Source organism: Hippopotamus amphibius, chromosome 6 (assembly GCF_030028045.1).
Source record: "Hippopotamus amphibius kiboko isolate mHipAmp2 chromosome 6, mHipAmp2.hap2, whole genome shotgun sequence".
Classification (NCBI taxonomy): Eukaryota; Metazoa; Chordata; class Mammalia; order Artiodactyla; family Hippopotamidae; genus Hippopotamus; species Hippopotamus amphibius.
Genome location: NC_080191.1, coordinates 87,038,135 through 87,056,507, shown reverse-complemented (window position 1 = coordinate 87,056,507; position 18,373 = coordinate 87,038,135).

Sequence of the window (18,373 nt, the reverse complement as noted above, 5' to 3'; positions counted from 1 at the left end):
TTCAGTAAAGATTGACTTGATATTTTTATTTAAAAATTAATTTACATTAAAATTTTATGAAAAATATTTTACTATCATAAAACACCTATATTTTTTGTATTTATTATAATAGTCAACTTTTATATTTCTAATAAAAGAAACACCTGAAGTTGTAACAATAAAAAATTTTGACTAAGTAATTTTAAGGGGAAATGAAGGGTGCACAAAATCTCAGTTCCTGATTGGATTAAATTTTTATGATTTGTCTCATTATAAAAGCATATTAGTTTTCTACAATTTATTTACTTTCACTGGAAAGTAGATATTACATTTTAGCTCACCAAAACCTAGTGGTCTATGTATCATGTGCTTCCACTCAACTACCCTCGTTAGTTAAACTTATCATTTAAGGATCACTATATTTAAGATTCATTATTGTTAAAATAATTCATGGTCCTTTACTAAATCTGTTTAACAACAATTCAGTCTTCTATGTTGGACCACAGTGTTTAACAGTTTCAATTTCCTCTTAACAGAAATATATCAGCATATTAACTTCAACACAAAGAAACATATTAAAGAGACCAAAGTACAAAAATATTAACTGTCTAGTCACAAATATTTCTCAAGTATATACTATCAACTGTCCTTTTGTGATCTTCCCTTTACCTACCCTTCACAGATATATGATCATCAACAGAGTTGGCAATCTTTCTCTTCATAAATGTCCAGTGATTTTTCTTGGCTAGACACTGTAGTTTATTAATTTTGTCAGTAACCCAGTTGCCGTTTTCTTCACATCAGCACTGTTTAGAACCAATGCTCTCTGGTCCATTTTATTTAATCTTCTTAGCTCTTTTACCCTTGTCAAGATTTACTGTGAAACCATCTGCTAAGGCTAAGTTATATACATCATAAATGTATAAAAATCACATATCTTCTCTGAATGTGTTAGTGTGTGATGTGTGTATGTACATATGCACGTGTGTACACGCATATATACATATACAGATATATTTTTCTTCATGCCTCTTTTACTAAGTGAACACAGAAATCATCTCATTCCCATTTTCCTGCCCTGAAATTCTACATGGATGCTCCAATACTTTATAACACAGATCTTCTCAAATCTACCACCTGAGAGATCAGCAGACTGGAGTAAAGGGAGCAAATTGCTATAGCATGAAAAATAAGACTGAATATAAAAACCAACCATTTTAAACTTATTAGATACTAGGGAAAGGGATGGTAGAGTGTGTAAAAAACTGAAATTGATTTAGCTTTAACCCTAATTTTAATTTACAATCTGAGAACAGAACAATAATATTCAGAGAGAACAAAAGAATAAAGGAATTAAGAATAAAATTCCCTATGAACAAATTTTTCAAAATGAAGCACTGCTATTAAAGTTTTGTTCTGGAAACAATTCTGTGTTTGGTAAAGAAATGATTTAACAAATGAATTTAATTGTGTAGGCTATGTTTCCATAAAGTACTCATATAATCAAGTATTAAAAATATGGGCAAGTAATTTAATATATTCAATTATCATTACTAGTAACCAGTTTGGGGTTTTTGCAAGTAGTCAAATAAGTGAATAAATGATTATCAAAATAATTAAAGTTCAATTATAACATAATCTCAAGACATTTTAAGACTCTGTGGTTATCATTTGACTATGCATCCATTAATTAAAGTGAATCCAGAATAACAAAGTTTATCTACTAGGCTTACTTGATTTTTAATTTTTAAAAGATAATTATTGCAGCATTAACCTAGTACCTGTATTAAATGTCCATTGCATGTAAAATGTGATCAACCCACTTATTAATTCTTTTCAACACCTTTCATGCTGTGTCTTTGTGTCTGTTTACATATTGTTTTAAATATAATATGTGATATTTACATATTTCAAATTGTATCTTTGTTACATTTGTAAATAAATGGAAGAATAAAGAAATTTCTTTATCACCTATATAAATTTTATCAATATGATACCACCAGATCAAATTTTTAATCACAAAAGATTTTGGGTGGCAGGCACACAAAGAAACCTATTGAATACCAGAAATTATTCACCATTTTTTTTCTTTCCAGAATACAATGTGAGCATTCTGGAGAAGTTGACTATTTTGATCCCTCTGTAAAGACTATATTTAATTCAGTTTGGAATTTACCTTTTGGAAAATCAGCTATCAAATTTTATTAGAACATTAAACGGTCCTTTCAATCTCCAATGTTAATTCAAAGAGATCCTATTTTTTTAACTTCCTTTCTAAGTTGAGAGCATGTTTTATTTATTTTGATCTAATAGTTCTGAAGCCAATAAGAACAAAAATCAATTTAGCATTGGTTTCTAGTTCCTAATTCTGAGGCAGTAGGAGAAGATATTTAGACATTTTTATAAAGAGAGGGAGAAGTATTGTTGATAATCAGAGCCACTCACTCATGTATTCAAAACATAGCCATTGCCATCATCTCTTCCAGATGCTGAGATGGAGCAGTGATGTCTTTGCACTTACTGAGCTTCTCTTCTGTTGGGAGAGACATATAAACCTCATAAACAGATAAATGCATAATTTAATATCTATTATGCCATGAAGACATATAATAAATGGTAAGGGGAGAGATATGGGTAGAGGAGGCTTCTCTGAGCAGTATCATAAGGCAGACAGCTAAGGAAAATGGGGGAATGGGTCATGCAGAGGTCTAGAAGACCAACAAATGTTAAGACTGAAGAAGAAACCAACTTGGCCCTTAAAGGTCAGCAAGAACCTAAGTGTCACAGGTGAAGAGTCATAGAGATGGAGTTAGACAAATGGGCAGGGGTCTTGGTGATGGGAGCCCACTAAAGAGTTTGAATAGGGAGTATTATAATTAGTTATCATTTGCAAATACTGTTTTATTTGCCATTTTGAAAATAACTGTAGAGGATTGAAAATCAAAAGAAGGGAATTTCATCAGAAAGTACAGTACTATAGCAATCAGGTACCCATGATGGTAGCTTTGGACAGAGCTTCTCCAAACCTGATATGAGAGGCTCAGGTGTTGCAACTCAACTGGTCCTACCAGCTATCTGTGCAGACTAAAAGGATCAATGTCTCAGCATATCTGCTGTCATCTGCAACTCAGGTGCCCTGGCTCCAGATTTGGGACTTTCTTGCTTAGACGAGAATGAAGGTGATAAGAAGTGATGAAATTTGGGAAATATTTTAAAGAAACCAACAGAATTTACTGATTAATTAGGAGCTTGGGATTAACATATACTCACTACTCTATATAAATAGGTAAACAGCAAGGACTTACTGTATAGCACAGGCAACTGTACTCAATATCTTTTAATAACTATAATGGAAAAGAACATGAAAAAGAATATGTATGTATAACTGAATCACTTTGTTGTACACTTGAAACTTTTTTAATTGAAGTATACAAAATTATACTTCAATAAAAATAAAAAAGTCAAATGTAAGTAAAGGAAACATAAGTCACAAAATAAATTAAAAAGACATAAAAGAAGAAATTATTGATCAATTCACACAGAACAAGAAAGAGAGAGATGTTAAAGATGACCCCAGGCTTGGGCCTTCTAATAAGATGTGTCCATTGTTGACCTTGAGAGCACTTTAAGTTGTAACTATGTAGGGGAAATCAGAGTTCTGTTTTGAAAAAGTAATGCTGAGTTTCTTATTAGATATTTAAGGAAGGTTCCAGATAGTAGTTAGACATGGATCAGGGAAGATAGTTATTTGAATTTGAAATCACCAGTGTATGTATGATATTTGAAGCTATTGGACTGGATGAGATCAATCTGAGATTGACTAAGATCAATTAAACCCTAACCCTGTCTGCACTGTGGTGTCACACAGGATATTACAAAGATACCAATGCCAGGTCCTACCATAGAGCTTCTGACTTTATTGACCTGTAGATAGAGCCCAGGCATCTGTACTTTTTAAACTACTGCAGTAAATTCTAAGGTACAGCCACTGATTTAGGAAGAAAACTCACTAGTATGGATGATAAAGAGTGGAAATTGAGCCCTGAGATATTCCAATATAGGGACACAAAGAAATGATCTAGCAAAAGAGACTATGAAATAATTACCTGTGAGGGAAGGGAGTCAGATCTAAACTGTGCTTACTTGGCAATAAAGAAAGTATTCCCAAGGAGAGAGGGATAAACTTCATCCAATGCTTTTGAGAAGTGGAGTCAAAGGACCACTGAGAAGTTTACATTCCAGCTGGGGAGACAAGGAGCAAAAAGAAAGCTGCTGCATTGTGTGGTTAGTGGGTGATCATGCTGTGAGGCATAAGGGGTACTTCTCTCAGCCTTGAGGAATCAGGGAAATCTCCCGAGGAAAGGGACTACTAGCTGGAAAAGGAAGGAGCAAAAGTTATGATTTAGCAGCAGCTTGTGGAGAAGTTTCTAAGCAGGGGAAATTGTCATTCAGGGATAAAGCATAGCAATTCTGGGAGCTGTAAGCAGTTGAATATTTATCTGGCAAGAGATGAGGCCAGAAAGAATAAAATCCTGAACCCTGATTTCAGAATCCTTGGTATTCAGTGTGCCAGGCTGAGGCGTTTGGCTAACTTCATCCCAGGGCAATCAGAAGTCACTGAAAGTGGATATATTTTTAAATCAAAATATCATTAAATAAATGTTAAAATATGCATAGTGAAACAAAAGTCATCAATGTTACCCTTTCAAATTTTCATAGCTATGTGCTTAAGTATATATTGAATCATACATTCTGTAATTTTTTACAATTTTCTTACCTGATTATTTTATGAACATCTCTCCACCATTAATATCATCTTACCACTTTTAAAATTTGCATTTATTTGATTAGTTTTGACCTTGGGTATCTCTTCATACCTTTACTGGCCAATTGAATGTCTTTTGTGAATTAACTGTTCATGCCCCTGGCCCAAATTATCCTATGTGCTTTTTTTCTACTTTTCATTGATTTGAGAGCTTATATATATCAAACTTTTAGTTGTCAAATATAATTTAAGATTTTCTTGTCTGCCTTTTACTTCTGGTTTGATAGATGGATGGATAGACAGAGAAACACCTTATTTTACATATGTTTTAAGAAATAGAGAGCAGAATCTCCTTTTAATGTTTCTGTCTAATTATAAGCTCTCTCTGGGATTTGGCTTTAGTGGAAGAGATCTCCTAGTCTAAGGTCCCCAAGGTTCAGCCCACATCCAGTGACTGGTCAGTGCAGGGGAATAAAGCCAAGTGATCTGCCCTGAAGGTGCCAACACAGCTCAGAGCTCCCCATAGGATCACCTGTACCTGCAGGACTCTCCTTGTGCACAATCCCACCCCATCACCACACTGCAGGTGTTGATACCAAGAGCCACACCAGTAAACTTCCTGAACAGAGATTCTTCAGAGTCTGTTTCCTCAGGAAACTAATGCATCTTTAATTCTCAACAGTACTTCTGTGGAAAGTATATATCTTTATGTATCTTTCTCCTATCTGAGAAGTTGAATTTTTAAAGATAACACTCTTTTCTAATTTTTAAATAAATATTTAAAACTATAATGCAGTACTTAAAAATTTTGGGAGGTGCCAAGTTTGCCATATAATAAATTGGAAATTTTTCAAATCTTGTTTCTAGACATGAGTCTTTCCAGTTGATTTTGGTACATTTCTCATTATCATTATTATTGTTTATTTATAGCAGAATGCATTTTTGATAATGCAAGTCCACATTGCAGTGATAAACTTGGGACACTTACTCTTGCAGGTGAGCTTTGGAAGAGTTTTGTCCAATAACCCCTAAAAAAAAAAAGAAAAAGAAAAAAAAGAAAGTGATGGACATTTAGGTTGCTTCCATGTCTTGAAACTGTCACAACATTTTTTTGAAGGTGAAACTCATTTATTTCATTAGTTCTCAACCCTGATTATCCCATGGCATTTTTTTAAAGCTCTTTATTGGAGCATAATTGCTCTACACTGTTGTGCCAGTTTCTGCTGTACAACAAAGTGAATCAGCTATATTTATACATATATCCCCCATCCCCTCTCTCCTGCCACTCCTTCCCACCCTCCCTAATCAGCTATACTCCAATATAAAATAAAAAGTTAAAAAAAAAAAAAGAGTTCTGCAGTGAAAAAACAATGGAAGTGAGTATTAGTTACAATAAATTCTTTACAATTGCACATTAAGTAGAATTGATTATTTTTGAGAAATAATTTTTTGACTTTTCATGAAAGACATGGATTTAAAAAAATATATATTTATTTATTTATTTATTTTTGACTGTGTTAGGTCTTAGTTGCGGCACACAGGATCTTCATTACAGTATGCGGGATCTTTTGTTGCAGCATGTGGGTTCTCTGCTTGTGGAGCACAGTCTTCTCTGTAGGTGTGGTGTGCAGGTTTTCTCTCTTTAGTTGTGGCTCATGGGCTACACAGCGCATGGGCTCTGTAGTTTGTGGCATGCAGGCTCTCTAATTGAGGTGCGGGGACTCAGTAGTTGTGGTGCCCCCACTTAATTGCCCCATGGCTTGTGGAATCTTAGTTCCCCGACCAACGATCAAACCCACGTCCCATGCATTGGAAAGCAGATTCTTTACCACTGGACCACCAGGGAAGTCCCAAGAGACATGCATTTTTAACCATTTTATTTTTGCTTTTTTTCAAGCCCCTCACTAAAATGAGTGGTTTTCATATTGTGAATTTGCATCTATCTTATGGAGTTTCTCAGTAGTTTATTATTTCCATTTAATATTAGTATAGAGGGAATCTATTCATTTGTGTTTAATTGTTCTGAAAAGGCAATTTATTGAATTCTTTTGTTGGTTCAAAAAGAATTTTCAGCTGTTGTTTTTGGATTTTTGAGGTAGATAAGTTTAGCTTTTTTAGGGATTTTTCCACATCACTTAGCAAAATGCTGAGAGGAACAGTAGCTCAAGATATTATTGAATAAATGAATTAAGCAATTATAATTTTCTCCTATTTTTTCAAACATGAAATATTTGGGTTTATTTTATTGTTTTATTATATTACATATCATTTTCTTTATATTTTATGTTCTGCCCTTATTTTAGAGTACTATATTTTGGAGTTCTAGTACTATACTCACAAGTATGATGATTGTTGGGGTAAATTAACAATAGTTTTTATCATGTTAAGAAAATAATTTTTATATCTGTTTAAGAAGTTTTTTTGATAATCATGTGTTTATGCCGTATTTTATATTTTTAAGTTTTAATCCCTTAATGTATTAATTAGATAGCTTTATAACTTCCCTAGTTTGGTAATTAATCTTTTTTACCAGGTAATGAGTTCAATTTGATAATTTTTTCTGGGATTTTTGCTTCTGTAATTCACAAATTAGTTTGTTCTGAGTGTTCTGTTTTTAGAGGTGACTTTTTTAGATTTGAGTAAATCACCCTCAGTAAAATGAATAGGCATGTTAACTGAAAGGTGATGAAAAATGTTATAGGAAAACCACTATGGCTGCACCTCCTCCTAACCAGTGCTCAGAGGCTAGGAGTGAGATGGGCCCTTAAGCACTTAAACATGTGAGATGGAGTCATGGGAGCCATAGTGAGCTCCAAGGCGTGCTCATGGCTGTTAGTTCACCACACTGGGTCAACCGCTGTTCTGGACAGTAACCAGCTTCTTTAGAATCATATCAGTCCAACTGGTAAGTTCTTCCAAAATGTTGATAAAGTGAATTATTGTATTTTATAACAGGACTTAAGTGACTATCTTCTTTTATAGCCTAAATTTTAGATTGGCATAATGTAAACAACCAAAACCAAAAATGAACACAAACCCGGAAGACTTCTCCACATTTTCAGTTTTCATTTATGCTGAACATTATAGCTTGTGGTTCTTTGAATAAATTTGACAGACCATTAACTTTTTTTAAATCCAATTAACCAACGTTTAGAAAATGTATACTCTTTATTGTGAATTATTATTAAAACTAAATCTTTTTTTGTTAGAATATATTTACAGTGGAAATTTCTAAAATGTTCTCTCCACAGTTCATTTCCCAAACATATTGAAAATTCCTGACAGCAAAAGATCTACATCACTTTTAAATACTTGTTAATATTGAATTTAAATGCAAAAAAAAGGAGAGTTGACATTTCTATATTTTTAAAGCTACAATTAGGCATATTTTCCAATCTATGTTTGGTTAAATGCCAAGACAAGCATTTTTAAGCTTATTGTTGGTGATTGTGGTACCTAAAATTCCAGGGAATAGGTTAAATAAAATTTAACATATATTTAGCATATGATACACTAATTTCAACATATTAATTTCTACCTAAAATATATTGTTTGTAGTATAAAAAAACATTGAGCTGTATATCATGTTTAATGTTTTGTGACACATTAGTTAATACAAGAAAAACCTAATTTGTATGATGAGTCATTTGGAAAGAAGTAAATAGATTTGTGTGCATGATATTATGGTCAGCATGCAGAGTTTATTGCTTTTAGAAGAATTATATTGTCCTGATGAGTTGAAAATTACCTTGGTATTAAACTATAATGAATCTATCCACCATAATATTTTCCTTCCATTAAAATGTGCTAATACTAGGGTCAGCGATAAGTCAGGTACACCTTTATTAAAGAAAGACTAATTTAAAAATTTGTAAAATTTTTCTTGTTTAATTTTACTCTTTTCCCTAAGAAATACACACCATTAGGGAAGGAAGCAGATATACACTTGGCATTTACTTGATTTATCTTTCCCTGTCATTCAAGATTATACCAAGGGTGAAATTCTCTCCTGGTCACTGGAAATCAGAAAAACATCCTGGAAAATGTCACACCAAATTACTGAGCTCAGACCCCCTACATAAAGGGCTTTTATGTGAATGTCTTTTTACTTCTATTAAGTGGGTAAAGTGTGCATGATTTACAAAGACAACATTTTAAAGGGTTGAAATGACTGCTCCTTTCATATGAAAATTGTTTTCCTCTGAAGAGTTGAGGGAAGAAGTGGGAGTATTTCCCCCTTCCTCCTTCTGTTGTGTGTGGTCCATCACTGTGCAATAAGCCAGTCATGAGGGATGATCAAGCACACTCTTTCCCCTCTCTGCACTCACTTCCAATAGGGTAGTGGCAGAGAATGGGACCATTATGCTGATAACTCTCATTTAGTTTATTTTCTGAACCAATACAGTGCATTTAAACCAAGAGAATACCTTTAAATAAACTAATAAATCACGTGTCATCTACAGAAAAGGAAATTTCTGGAGTATATGAAACTGAAAGTTTCACAATGGAGCACAATTATTTTTGAAAATTACAAATAATGTTTCTATTTCTAAAGCACTTGCAATTTTATTAACCAGCTTATATTTACACACGTGGAGTACTTTTAACTTACATTATGAAAGAGAGATCATAGAGATATAACTTCCTCTGTCTCCAATCCTGGGCCAAAGGAAACAACTTTGACAAGTAGAGAAAGTAATAAAAGGAGTAATATGCCCATAGATTCTGTAATCACTGACCTAGGAACTATTTATTGCAGATCTGCTGTATAACAGATGCTAGGCTCAACCTGTGAACATAACAAATCCAGCTAAGCTCCACTATGTAACTCTGCAGGTAATATGGTCAGGCACAGTCCTAAGCACATTTTAGTATGATTGTTTCACTGAATCTTCACAACAATGCTCTGGCACTCATGAAATTATTATGGATAGAGGCAAATATCATAGATTGGCTTTTATAGACAAGTAGGAAAACAGCCACAGAGGGATACAAAAACAATAACATGCTCAGTGCTATAAGCTATAAGCACCAGAACCCACGACTTGAAGTTCATTATCCACGACATGAAGAGAGAATGTGGATAGTGCCTCCAATATAAGATTACAAAGAAGGTTTTTAATGTACCTCAGTTCTCTTCATTTTCTCTGACTTGATGGCCATAAAGTGAAACCATGTCCCTGAAAGGGACAGAATTTTGCATCTTCACTTTTTCATTTTTCTCATGCTATTGTTCTTGTACCAGGATGAGAGTACAGAAGTTATAAACCTGGATCCCATGTTTATTAAAACTTTTCATGTGTGTACCTGTGTGTGTGTGTGTGTGTGTGTGTGTGTGTGTATGTGCATGCATATATGGCACATGAGGGCTCAATAAATGGTATGCATGTATATATACATGCATATGGACATATACACACTCACACACACACACACACACACAGACATATATATATTCTGCTTCAGCTGATAGGTATCTCATAAAATCTAATAAAGACAAAATATATATCAAATATATATTGGATTCTATAGTTAAATATACAGAGACAGAAAATAATTCTTACTGTGTGTTGTCTTTGATACAATCTCTAAGACTGACAACACATTTCCTGGGGTATAGTGGGTGGGATTTTCCCATTCTCAGACTTCCACATTCAACTCTTATCACCTTGACAAAAGAGTTTCTCATGTTGCAAAATTTAATTCTCCTTTACATAGAGAAACATGTGTATGTGTGAGTGACCAGACATACTCAATTTAAAAGAGAAATAAGCATGGTTCTAGCACGCTTGGCATAAGACCATCACTAGTTCCCTGTGTCTCCATGGTTATGGTGGCTACAACTGACTTCAGTGAGCCTGGGGAGACGCAGTGGCTAATAACAATCTTTCAAGTCAAATGAGCCTGGCTATGAATTCCAGTTTCTCTCAGTTGGAGTTGCTTATCCTCTCTGAGTCTATTTTTTCCTATTTTTTTATGAGAATATTGAGTTGTTTTGAGACTTAAATAACATAATGTAAGTAAAATGCTAAGCAGACTGTCTGGCACATAATGAGGGCTCAATAAATGGTAGCAATTATGACGTTTATCGAGACTATAAAACAGCCTTGCTGGTGGTTTTGAAAACCATTAATAGCTAAAGAGCAGTACTCATGTTTAACAGTCAGGTGGCCTCAAGGATCAAATGAGACAAATGCAGATAAAACACCTCGCTCCGGAGCTGGCACATTTACCATCCTTTTCCTCTTCCTGCTCTTTGACCTGTAGCTAAGGGAGAATACAGAATACTGCACTCTCATATCCAAAATTTGGAGAGAAAATGGGCATATTATTGTTATTACAATCATTTCACAGCTGGGATCACAGCTGGTGTCATGAAATAATAGAAAAAGTATTCCCTTTCTGAGTTAATATATTGCTTGGATTCAATAAGGGATTATTAAGTGATTTTCACAGGTTGTTTTAATGATGTAAAAGGAGACATAGAAATGTTTCTTACTCTTTTTAAATCAAAATTTGGTTGGCATGAAGCCAATTTTCCTTGTTTATTGCATTTTCAAACATTTATTCCACACCAGTTCAATGTAAATGCATTAGTAGGATAAGACATCCACTGATATCTTCTCAAACCTTTCAGTTTCCTGCTGTCTTTAAAAATATGATTTTTGTGATTTTTTTCTTCCTTTCTAGTTTTCGCTGAAAGAATTTTGGCCTATTGTAACCCAATACATTCTACTCTGAAGCAGAAGTCTTTGATCATTTTTGTAATTATTATTTTTATAGTATTATATATCAAAAACATTTATATTAATAATTGTTTACATGAAAAAAGTCTACCATATTAAAGTTTTATGAGATTAGATTAATGTTCCTTATACAAGGTGTCAAGTTCTATGTTCTTGATCTTATTTAGCTATTTTTATTTGTTCCTTTTAAAATAAGTTAGTTGATGATGTAATAGAGCCATGCCAATCCAAAGATAAATGCTATAGAAAAAAATCATGTTATAAATTGTAATCATTTTTAAGAAAATCCAATACACTTTCTTTTACTTTATTATTACAGTTAATAACTAAGTAGCCCATAGTTTGTGTGCTTTTAATATGCAGATGAGAAAGTAGAGGTATGACAAACACCTTTAAACAATATTTTAATAAAAATGATAAACATTGAGAACACTGCTATATTCTACACCATGTAGTTCATGCTGACAAAGCATAAGCTTTATTACTCCTCTAAACACACACACACACAGAGGCACATGTCTGCACACATACACACTCATTCATTATTCCATTATTCTATCCATGTTCAGATTTTAAGAAAACTGATTTCCCTTAGTATAAACACAGTGCTAAAGGTTCTTGAAAGCACCACTTGCAATCTTTCAATTGTATTTTCTTTACTGTTACATCTATAGAGGAGGATGAAACAAGCAATATCTTTGAACCTAAAGAGTTGTGTGTATTTTAGCCATGCTTCTTCCCCCTCTTTGTATGTGAACATATAATTAAGTTTTGTAGACTTATGCAAACTCCTCATCTCTTTTGGGATAAGTTAAAAACTGCTCATATATTATATCTACCTTATTGTTTTCCCTTTGACTAAAGAAGAACCAAGTGTAAATTACTAGTGGGAAAATGTGCTTAATAAACTCTTTAAAAGTTTAGACTTCCTGGCACATGATAACTTGGTGTTCTCTCAACAGAAAATCAACCAGATATATATCAAAGAATAACAGAGAGGTTAGTAGAAGCAGTAAAAGTAAAATCTCTATGGCACTAATGGAAATATCAAGAGTAAGAACCTAAGAATTTTGTCACCAGATTGAAACTTTAGTTTTTCCAGCTCAATAGGCTGCCCATGGGGCAGGCTGTGGCATAATATACTTGTCATGAAATTAAGTTTTCAAGCATTTTCAAAAATACAAACAATTCTTGTTTTCCATAAAAAGCTATTGTATCTATATAAGCTGTAACTTTTTGCTTAATAACTTTAAAAAACACTCTGTATTTTCAGCCTTTATAATTTGAAAGTGTTCAGGAAGGAGAATTTGAGAAACACATTGAGAAACAATACAATTCACTGCCTTAAAACAAACAAATTTTAAGAATCTCCTTTACAATGAGCATTATTAACTGAAAGTCATTATCACAAAATCACTCTCTACCAAATATTTTTCAATTTATTTGTTCTTCTCTTACCTTTCTCACCATTTTTCTTAATTTGTGAATGATCTATCAGTTAACTGCACAGGACCTTATATCTAGCTGATCAGTTGGAAAGAGGAATATGAGGTCCCAAGGGAATTAACTTGGACATCTTATTTTATGAAATATTTGATGCTGTTAATTAACCCTCCATTTTAACTGATACAGATGAACAGACCCTGAAATGTTGATATAGCTAGTGGAGGAGGTAGGGCAGTGAGGAGTCCCCCATTCAGAGCTGGATCAACCATGTTATATACTTTCCCCTATGTGTTTAACTTGTTATATCTTATGTGGAACTCAAAACATATACTCACAATAGGTTTTAATCTAAAGGGGAAATTTGAACACATAAATTTGTATGTGACTTTCTGTGACTTTCAGCAAACTCTTACATGGAAGGAGGGATACAGGGTAAAGTTCACTAGTGGTTGATCTAAAAACAAGTATATTTGATCTTGATAAATGAACATTCCCTGACTATGACCTTGAACAAAGAGGCATGGATGTTGGCTATTTGGGGAGAAATCACACTGGGGTCCATGTACACAAAAATAGTATAGAGGTCTGAAGGGATGTGGGCAAAGCTGTGCCAGCATATGCTAGGATCTTTACTATTGTTATTAGTGTGTGTATGTGTCTGTGTGTGTGCAAGAGACCATAATTACCTATTTGGCCTTGATGTGCAGAGGGGTTAGGAAAGACATCTGGATCATCTCAACATGACTGGATAGGGTATTATCAATCAGGACTAGAAAAAATACCTTGAGGATGTACCTGGGAGTGCTCTCAATAGGTGCCCAATAATTATTTATTGAATAAATTGATGAATTGATGAGGCTAATTAGCACCTACTTTCTTATCTCAGTCAGAGTTTAACTACTGGGGGCAAGAACTCTGCATTCCTCTTGGGTAAGGTAGGTGACAAAGTATTTGCTGTTCTATCTGTTAAAATGCTTTGCACATTATTAGGAGCTCAAATACATGCTGAAACTCTTTCACCTAAGCTCCAGCCATGATATTCAAATTCCTTCTTGTCTTTTCTCCCTTGATTGTAACCAGGGAGGTCTCTAAAGACAAAGGAGAGAATAGGATCTCAAACATTGTGAGCAAAATGCCTTTTCCAGGCCTGTTTGCATGAACATTCTATTTTTTTTTTTTTCTACAGGTAAATGAATGTAAAGTGATCTCCTAGTGCCAAGGTAGAAGAGAGAAACTTTAAAAGAAACCACGTTCATGGTCTTTATGTCTCATCTAAGTAGGCCTGTTTTGTCTTGTCATAATAAACTTCATAGAAGACTGTTAATGAGTTTTCTATGCAACAAACCAAATGAAGGGCAAAGGTGAGTAGGTAATTTTCCCACAAAAGTTTGATTCATATGGAAAATGTATCTTTCCTCTTTCAGAAGCTGCAGCTAACTCCAAGTAATCAATGCATGTGATGAAAAATTGTTCTGTTTTCTAAAATTATAACAATTTGAAGAATTGGAAATCAATCTACTAAGGAAATGAAAATGATAAATGAGTAATTGGAATGATAAAAATAGCATTATATTTTCTCAGCAGGACATTTATATAAACATGTTCAGTAAAATATTAACCAAAATAGAAAGTTACATCACATGATAAATTAAATTCATATATTAGAGTAAGAAGTAATTTTATTAATAACATTTTGATCTTATATTCAATATAATGTGATTACTCAATTCTATTTTTCAAGTGTAAGTCTATGATAATCTTTGAGTTAATATTTGATATTTCCCCCATGATGTCTACTAAAATTAATCGGATCTAAAGACTGTAAAACAAAGCCTGTGTTTCCTAAAAAATGTGATTTCCATTGATTTTTTTAGACAGTATACTAGAATAAGATATTTGGTCATAATAAAATGTGCCTACTATATCATAGGGACAGAATGAACCACATCTTACTAGAGCATCTAATTAGAGCATCTGATTAGAGCATCAGCACCCAGTGTCTGACTCTTGCTTAATTTATTGGTTTGGCTACAAACTTGCATTGTGGCTTGAGATGTCTACATTTCTGGTTTTGCTTCTCTATACTCAGTCCTCACCAGAATCAGATTTTGGTATCTGGCTCTATTTATTTCTAGATCTTTCTAGCAATGCCAGGGCTGTGGACCCGTATGGGTCCCTCTCTTGTTAGCAATCAGGCTGCACAGCAGGAGGTGAGTGGTGGTCAAGTGAATGAAGCTTCATCTGCTGCTCCCCATGGCTCGCATTGCCACCTGAACCATACCCCCTCTTTTTCCACGGGAAAATAGTCTTCCACCAAACTGGTCCCTGGTGCCAAAAAGATTGAGGACCGTTGCTTTAGGGGATGGCCTCTGGTGGTGCCCTACTGAGTTTTCTATGAGCAGGTAAATTGCTGCAATGATCTTTCAAGTTATAGTTACAGAAAGAAGCTGGTAAAGTTTCTCTGCAGAAGCTCAAGGGAAGCATGCCTGTGAAGACCCAGAGTGGGTTTTATGACTAACCTCCACTTCAGGTGTCTTCATTAAAATGTTCATAGGCTCCAAGATATGAAAATAATGGTGGCCCATGTGTAATTGTACACTGTAGCAATATGAAATTGCAAAATAAATGTTAAGACAGCAATCAAATTCTGTTACTCCTGACAATACTCTATTTAATGCTTATTATATATTTTAAATTAATTTTAGAGTATGCCTCCCACTGGTGTCATATGCACATGCTTTGTCCACCCATCACATAATCAATTATGGTTTCCATGCTTTGTTGAGTCAGTGTTTAGGTCCAATGATCTTCCTTAGGCTAAGGGTGAGTTCTCACAATCCTACAGGTGATCTTTTTGATTCCTAATGTAAAGATATGTAAATTCAGGTATCTAGGGGATTAACGTATCCTTCGATCACCACAGTAAATGTGCAATGAAAGACCCTGGGTCCTGCATCAGTTGTGTACCTCATATTCCACTGTGAGCATGGAGAAATGGCATTCATTTACAGCATTCACAAGAATATTTTGATTAAATTGTTCAGTAATTCCAAGAAATCATACTCTAATCATAGCATGTTTCACAATGTCATTTAAAACTTAGCAAATATTATTCTCATTTCCTCCAGTGTGACTTGGCTTGTCTCTTTATGTGTTAGTCACGTTATCTGTTCTGCTAATACTCAAGCATAGTTGAGGCATTCAGGACATCACACCAGTACTGTTCCCAATTCTGAGATAGTGATCTACCTTTTGCTCACCTGCAAAATGTCTAGTAATCTTTCCAAAAGAAGATTAACTGTAGCTTTTCACAGAATTTATCTAATTCCCAGGAAAATCACTTACTCTTCCAATTTATAGTTACCTTCACTTAAATCTACATCACATGATATTATAGTTACATATCTATTTCCTCTAATGGACAGTGAATTACAGAAGAGCAGAGAATCTTGCTTCACTAATCTTCATGGTTTTAACATATAGCACACAGACCAAAACATTGTTAGATATCAAATAAACTGTATCCATTTCATTTGTATTCTCAAGAAATTATCATTCAGATTTTTGAGATTGTTTATATTACTACTTTCACACTTTGGTACAGTAATTTAGAATAGAATGTCTCTAAAATCAAATTGCCTGAATTTAAATCCTAACTCCAACTTTACTGGCTATGCAATTCCCAGAAAGTTATGTTCCTTTGCATTCATTTCTCATCTTTTTTTCATATCTATTTTTATTGAGATATAATTCACATATAACATCATGTAAGATTAAGGTGTACAACTTGATTTGATAGTTATATATTGTATTATGATTACCATGTAGCCATACCTCTATCATATCATGTCATCATCATTTATTTTTTGTAGTGGGAATGATTAAGACCTGGTCTCTTAGCAACTTTAAAGTTTAAAATGCAGTATTGTTGTATATAATCACTATACTGTGCATTATATCTCCAGGAATTATTTATCTATTGGTTGCTGGTTTGTAACCTTACACCGCATCTCCCCAATTACTGCACCCCCAGAAATTGGTAACCACCTTTCTATTCTCTGTTCTTGTGATTTTATTTTTTTAGATTCCACATGTATGGTATGGTATCATCTTTCTGCCTGATTTATCTCACTTAGCGTAATGCCCTCAAGGCCACTTTGTTGCAAAAGGCAGAATTTTTTTCTCATGGCTGAATAATATATATATATATATGTGTGTGTGTGTGTGTGTGTGTGTGTGTGTGTGTATGCACATTTTCCATTTTCTTTATCCATTGATAAATACTTTGTTTCAATATTTGGCTACTGTGAATAATGCTTCAATAAACATTGGAGTGCAAGTATCTTTTCAATATGCTGTTCTCATTTCCTTTGGATATACACCCAGAAGTGAGATTGGTGGATCATCTGTGGTTCTGTTTTTAATTTTTTGAGGAAGCTAAATACTCTTTTTCATAGTGGGTAAACCAATTTGCCTTCCCATCTAAAATATACAAGGGTTCCCTTTTCTACACATCCTCACCAACACTTGTTATTGCTTGTATTCTTGATGCTAGTCATTCTAACAGTTGTGAGGTAATATCTCATTGCAGTTTTAATTAGCATTTTCGTGTGGATCAGTGATGTTGAGCATCTTCTCATAGAGCTATTAGCTATTTAGATGTCTTCTTTGCAAAAATGTCTATTTAGTTCCCCTGCCCCTTTTTTTTAACCAGTTTGTTTTTGTTATTGAGTTGTATGAGCTTTATATACTTTGGATATGAACCCTTTCCCTGATATGTGGTTTTTAAATATTTCCCCCCATTTCACAGGTTGCCTTTTTATTTATTTTGACTCTTTTTCTATACAGAAGCATTTTGGTTTGGTGTGTTCCCACTTAATGATTTTTGCTTTTGTTGTTTGTGCTTTTGATGTCATATCTAATTGTTAAGACCAATGTCAAGGAACTTATTCCTTTCATTTTCTCCAAGAAATTTTACCCTATCAGGTTTTGTGTTTAAGTCTTTAATCCATTTTGAGTTAACTTATTTGAGTTGTATAAGAAAAAGGTTTATTTCATTTCTCTGTAAATGGTTATCCAGTTTTCACAACATCATCTGGTAAAGAAACTCTCCTTTCCCTATTGGGTATTCTTGGCTCTCTTCTCAAATATTAGTTGACCATAAATGTGGGGGTTATTGCTAGACTTGCTATTCTGTCCCATTGGTTTAACTGTCTTTTGTTATGCCAGTATCATACTGTTTTAATTACTATAACTTTGTAGTAATATTTGAAGTCAGGAAATGTGACACCTCCAATTTTGTTCTCCTTTCTCATTATTGCTTTGGCTTTCTGAGGCCTTTTGTAGTTCCATACAAATTTTAGATGTGTTTCTATATTTCTATAAAAAATGCCATTAAAATTTTTATAGGAATTTCATTGAATCCAAGGTTAGCATT